This window comes from Paramisgurnus dabryanus, chromosome 22 (assembly GCF_030506205.2).
Source record: "Paramisgurnus dabryanus chromosome 22, PD_genome_1.1, whole genome shotgun sequence".
Lineage (NCBI taxonomy): Eukaryota > Metazoa > Chordata > Actinopteri > Cypriniformes > Cobitidae > Paramisgurnus > Paramisgurnus dabryanus.
The window spans coordinates 3,200,536-3,207,429 of record NC_133358.1 but is presented as its reverse complement, the minus strand read 5'-3'; the positions used below and the strand labels follow the sequence as shown (position 1 = coordinate 3,207,429).

At 41.0% G+C, this 6,894-nt stretch overlaps 1 pseudogene; it reads right to left on the bottom strand.

Annotated features, from left to right (window-relative positions):
- Nucleotides 1-2,771: 2,771 nt before the first annotated feature.
- LOC141281372 (uncharacterized) lies at nt 2,772-6,894 on the bottom strand (annotated as a pseudogene).

The window sequence follows — 6,894 nt, the reverse complement described above, 5'->3', positions numbered from 1 at the left end:
CAGTGAATTGTGAAAGTGTTGATTCTGTGTTTCAGCTATGAGCCTTCTAAAGAAGGAGACCACGAGTCAGTTACCTGAGAAATACCTACCGTATACACTGCTACCAGCCACCTGTAAGAGAGAAAGACCACAGTGAATTGTGAAAGTGTTGATTCTGTGTTTCAGCTACGACCTCCTAAAGAAGGAGACCACGAGTCAGTTACCTGAGAGATACCTACCGTATCCACTGCTACCAGCCACCTGTAGGAGAGAGAAGCCACAGTTAATTGTGAAAGTGTTGATTCTGTGTTTCAGCGACGAGCCTTCTAAAGAAGGAGACCACGAGTCAGTTACCTGAGAAATACTTACCGTACCCATTGCTACCAGCCATCTGTAGGAGAAGGAAAGCCATAGTTAACAGTGCAAGTGCTGATCTTGTGTTACAGTGCGTACCTTGGGAAGAAGGAGACCACGAGACAGTTACCAGAGAAACACCTGCCGCACTCACTGCTACCAGCCATCTGTAAGAGAGGAAAAGTCATAGTTAACAGTGCACGTGTTGATCTTGTGTTACAGTACGTACCTGGCGAACAAGGAGACGACGAGTCAGTTTTCTGAGGAACACCTACTGCAGCCTTTCCTGCTTAAACTCTGCCTCCAGGAGAAGCGGGGGGCGCCACGGGTTCAAGAAGGACAGCCCAGAGTCCCGTCCCCCCTCTGCCTGGAGGCCTGAAGAAGCCCTGTTTTAAATCCCCCTCCCCCTTCCCTGAATACCATTTTAAGTAAATTAATAAAGTCTATTTTAATTTAACTTGTACCTTGTGTGTCTGGTCATTGGGGTAGCTTTGGGAACCTCCTCGAGCTGGAAACTAGGAAGGGGCGTGACTCAATAGCATCTGGGTCCGCTCCGACCTGTGACACAAGCACCAGATTGTGATGCGGTGTGCTCATGTGCGTGATCAAAGTGAGTACAGTTCGATGTGTATATGTTTTCACGTTAAATGTCCATTATTAATAGTGCTCACGTGCTATCAGCTAAACAGTCATACTAAGCTGTATTTAACTCACTTTATATTAATGTTCATCAATGTGTTCATGCTAAATAATGTCAGTTATATTACATATGTTGTATAAATACTGATAATGATGTAAAATGTGTCATCTGGGACACATCTGTTCATATGCTATTGTTATAATGTATGAGGGGAGAAGCTGTAGCTGTATTTCTTAATGTAATGAATGTCTAAGTGCAGTAGTGTTACTCTGGGAATCCTGTGGTTATGTGTTGCAGGGAAACCACATCTCCACCTGCATTAATCTGGCAAAACTCTCAAATACAGCCACTCATTCATCTCCATTACTACATGCCATGCAACAAAGCCCATGAATACAGCTCTGACTTACCTCTATTAACTGACTTACTCAGCCTGTGCACCGCCCCATTAAAGGACCACTGCAACCATTACAGTACCATTACCCAATTCAATTCAATTACATTTTATTTATATAGCGCTTTTCACAATTTGGTAATTGTATCAAAGCAGCTTTACATAATAGATGTAGTGAAAAGCACAGAAAATCGACAGATAGCATAGCATAATACACGATAGCACAAGCAGCTAAATTTGCTGCGGCTATAAATCAACATTATAAGCAAACGTATTACTAATGTAACGTATAGAAGTTAAGCCCAAAAAGGCTGCCTCCCCGGGTTGAAAAACCCCCTAGGAGAAAAAAAACCCGGAATTTTAGCCGGGGAAGTAAAAAAAAGTCCTAGGAGGAAAAAACCCTTGGGAGATATATATATATATACATTGAAACAGAAGGAGATTAAGCGGAGTTTAAGCGGGTTCTGCCGGTGGTCTTTGGTCAGGCATCAGCTGGACATCACGTTGAAGAACAGCCAGTAGATCAGAGGTGTGCCGACTTTCACATTTACCGGAACTGGATCTGGATCTGTTTGTCTTATTGTCCTCGTGATCGAGGACGAGACAGGGAGAGAGAAACAAAATCTTATTAGCGTAGGGGCCGTTCACATAAAAAGCAGGTGTCACACAGTAATGTGGTTTTAGTCAGCTCGGTTCCGGGCAGGCTTAACTATTGCTGGTTAAGTGTATTACATATAGTTGATGATTTTAGAAACAGAAACAGAACTCGTTTGACTAAGGCCAGAAGCCCCACTGCCGTCGTTAATACTAACGTACAGTGGCAAGCTGTTCTGTATGACATACTATTTTTAAGGCCATGGGAAAAGGCCAAAATTGCAAACCGACCATATTTGGCAATTAAGACTCAATCGACAACCAATGCAAAGTTTCAGCATATTACTAAAGAGTATTAATGACATTTACCATGTTTTGGGATGTTGACGAAAAAAAAGGTTTTAGTTTATTCATTAATTTATTTATTTATTAGGTTGTACAAGCTAGCTATTGGGAGATAAGTGTATTACATATAGTTGATGGTTTTAGAAACAGAAACAGAACTCGTTTGACTAAGGCCAGAGGCCCCACTGCCGTCGTTAAAACTAACGTACAGTGGCAAACGGTTCTGTATGACATACTATTTTTTAAGGCCATGGGAAAAGGCCAAAATTGCAAACCGACCATATTTTGCAATTAAGACTCAATCGACAACCAATGCAAAGTTTCAGCATATTACTAAAGAGTATTAATGTCATTTACCATGCTTTGGAGTGTTGACGAAAAAAAGGTTTTAATTTATTCATTAATTTATTTATTTATTAGGTTGTACAAGCTAGCTATTGGGAGAAGTACTATTGCTTAAACAAACTATGCGAATGCCTTGTTAAAGAGAAAAGTTTTAAGTCTAGATTTAAAGTTATCTACTGTCTCTGATTTTCGGACGTCGGTTGGTAAATCATTCCATAGCTTAGGGGCTAAGTAGGAAAAGGATCTGCCACCTTTAGACACTTTTGATATTTTAGGGATAATTAAGAGGCCAGAATTTTGTGACCGCAATGCACGTGATGGATTGTATTCTGATAATAATTCTCTAAGATATGAGGGTGCTAGGCCATTTAAGGCTTTGTAGGTGATTAGTAATATTTTAAATTGTATACGATATTTAACTGGTAGCCAGTGTAAAGATGCCAGAATTGGGCTTATGCGGTCATACTTCTTAGATCGAGTAAGAACTCTTGCAGAAGCGTTTTGAACTAGCTGAAGCTTGTTTACCTGATTTGCATGGCATCCTCCGAGTAACGAGTTACAATAGTCTATTCTAGAGGACATAAAAGCGTGGATAAGCTTCTCTGCATCTGATGCAGACAACATATGGCGTATTTTTGAGATATTTCTAAGGTGGAAGAACGCTGTGCGGCAGACATTGGAGATATGGCTGTCGAAGAATAAATTTCTGTCGAACATCACACCTAAATTCTTAACCGTGGAGGTTGGCACCACAGTGCAGCCATCTATGGGCAACTTGTAGTCTGTCATATTATATTTGTAGCGATTCGGTTCAATAACAAGTATCTCTGTCTTATTGGAGTTTAGCATAAGAAAGTTATGTGCCATCCAGTCACTTATATCGCTGATGCAGTCTGATAGCTTAGAAAAATTGTGTGTTTCGCTAGGATGTGAGGAGATGTAAAGCTGTGTGTCATCTGCTTAGCAGTGAAACTGTATGTTATGATTCCTGATAATATCTCCCAGAGGTAACATATATAACGTGAACAGGATAGGACCTAAAAATGATCCCTGCGGTACGCCGTATTTAACCAGGGAGTGATGTGACTCCTCCTCATTTACATAAACAAAGTGATAGCGATTGGTTAGATACGATCAGAACCAGGCTAGCACTTGCCCACTGATGCCAACATAGTTTTCTAGCCTATTAAGTAAGATTGTGTGATCTATTGTGTCAAAGGCTGCACTAAGGTCTAATAATATAAGGAGTGATATTTCGCCACGATCGGATGTTAGGAGAAGGTCATTTGTAACTCTAAGCAGCGCTGTCTCTGTGCTATGGTGGGGCCTGAATTCTGATTGGAACTTTTCATACGTACTATAATTTGCTAAGAATGTACGTAGCTGGTTTGCCACTACTTTTTCTAATATTTTGGAAAGAAAAGGGAGATTTGAGATTGGTCTAAAGTTATTTAGATCTCCCTGGTCAAGGTTTGGTTTTTAATGAGCGGTCTAATAACTGCTAGTTTGAAAGCTGTTGGAACGTAGCCTAATTCTAGTGATGAGTTTAATACATTTAGTACTGGGTTAGACACTATAGGGAATACCTCTTTGAGTAATTTTGTGGGAACAGGGTCCAATATACAGGATGATGATTTGGATGACGATACTAATTTAGATAGCTCTTCTATTGTAGTAGGTTTTAATGACTCAAGATGTTCGTATGGTAAGCTAGCGTTAAATATATTACTGGATAGAGTGGTGGCTGCTTGGGTACCTACAATGTTTTCCCTAATAATCATAATTTTCTTAGTAAAGAAGTTCATGAAATCGTTACTATTGTGTGGGAGTTTATTAGTGGGTTCTGTTTGTTCTTTATTTCTAGTCAGTTTCGCAACTGTGCTAAAGATCTGGCAATTTTTATAGCCTGTCTGTAGTGTTTAACACTCTCTTTCCATGCTGCACGCCATACCTCTAACTTTGTGCTTCTATAGTTTCTTTCCATTTTTCTAGCAGCCATTTTAAGGGCTGCGGTATGATGGTCGTACCATGGAGCTGGAGTTTTTTCTTTGATTCTCTTTTTTCGAATTGGAGCTACGGCATCCAATGTGTTAGAACAAATACTGTTCAGGTTTTCTATTACAATATCTAGATCTTCAGGATTATCTGCTACATGTTTCATTTGGGACAGGTCTGGAAGAGTGCTAATAAAGTTATCTTTAGTGGTAGAAATTATTGTTCTGGCTAGTCGGTAGCATATTGTGGATCGAGTGATCCTATCTAGAAGTACCGTGTATGAGACAAGGCAATGGTCTGAAACTGCATCGCTCTGAGGTGATATCTCGATTTCATTAATATTGAGCCCGAGTGACAGAATTAAGTCTAATGTGTGCATACGAGTATGCGTGGGCCCTGTCACGTTTTGTCTAATATCGAGAGAATTTAGAATATCTATAAACGCTAATCCTAATGTATCTGTTGGGTTATCAACGTGTATATTAAAGTCACCAACGATAAGAGCTTTATCTACAGTGACTACGAGGTCAGACAGGAAATTTGATATTTCTTTAAGAAAATCTGCATGATGGCCCGGAGGTCTATAGATTGTAGCAAGGACAAAAGAGAGCTGTTTATGGTTACGATCAGTTATTTCCATATTTAATAGCATTATTTCAAATGAATTAATTTTTAGTTCAGATTTTTGGTTAACTTTAAAAATGTTGTTGTATATTATAGCTACACCACCCCCTCTCCCCTTTAATCGCGGTTCATGTTTATAATAGTAGTCTTGTGGGGTGGATTCGTTTAAACTAATGTAATCGTCTGCTTTAAGCCAGGTTTCTGTTAAAGAGAGTGCATCTAAGTTTTGGTCAGTAATTATTTCATTGACAATGGGTTCTTTATTGGTAAGTGATCTAATGTTAAGAAGGCCGAATTTTAACATTCGAGGTTCATCTGTAAACGTATTGTTTTCTAATTTTATGTTAGCAAGATTTGTACGAGACGAGGTAAACGGTGCTCTGTATTTGTTTGTTCGAGGAACGCACACAGTTGAAATGTGTTGATACTCTGGTAAGATAGACTCTAAGTTCTGGGATATATGTGATCTTGACATGTCACAGCAGCTAACAGATGGACGGGTAGGCCGATCTATCGGTTTCCTGACCTGGGCCCTGGGTAGTCAGACTGTATTAGAATTAAGAGTATTGGTCAGATTTCTAGAGAGTATAGCATTTCCTTCCGATGACGGATGAAGGCCATCTCTATTTAGCAGGTCAGGTCTCCCCCTGAAGTGCTTCCAATTGTCTATAAACCCTACGTTATGCTGAGGGCACCATTTTGACATCCAGTGGTGAAGAGACACTAATCTGCTATAAGTTTCATCACCCCGGTAGGCGGGGAGGGGACCAGAGCATATTACATTATCTGACATTGTTTTTGGAATTTCACACACCTCTTTAATAGTATCTTTGGTGATCTCCGACTGGCGGAGTCTGGTGTCATTTGCGCCGCCATGAAAAACAATTTTTGAAAACTTACGCTTAGCATTAGCCAGCACTTTAAGTTTGGATCTAATGTCTGACGATCTGGCTCCCGGTATACAGTCAACTATGGTGGCTGGTGCCTCAATGTTCACGTTCTTAAGTATCGAGTCTCCAATTACAAGGGCACCTTTAACAGATGTCTCAGCCGGTGTATTGCTTAGGATGTCGAATCTGTTAGAAATTACTAGGGGGGCCTCGATGGGCATTGAATATGACTACGCCGCCTGATAGTCACCCAGTTAGTCGGCCGTGTTAACTCAGTTGCCGAAACCGAGCTATGTGTACTACGCGTTACCGTAGGGGCACCCGAAACAGTGTTTGAAACATTAACATTAGCGGTTTTACTGTCCTCAACGAGCGTTCGGATTTGCGCTTCTAGTTCTGCAACCTTCTCCGTTAGCCTTACTACTTTAATACATTTAACACATGTAAACCCCTCTGTGCTGACGGAAGAAGCTAAACTGTACATGTGGCAAGTAGTGCAGGTTACAATGACAAGCGGAGTCTTACCGTTTTCATGCTGGGCGATAGCGTCTCCGTTCGCCCGAACGCGGTCCGTGAAGCTGCATCGAGATGGGTTATCACTCGTTGCATGCCTCGGTCGTCTCCGGGTGCCTGGAGCCAGGGTGATGTGGGGCACGCTGTACCAACAACTCCTCCACAGCTTCCCGCTCTGGTGAGGAAAGGTCTGAAAAACATACATCGGATGTGTCCGCCAT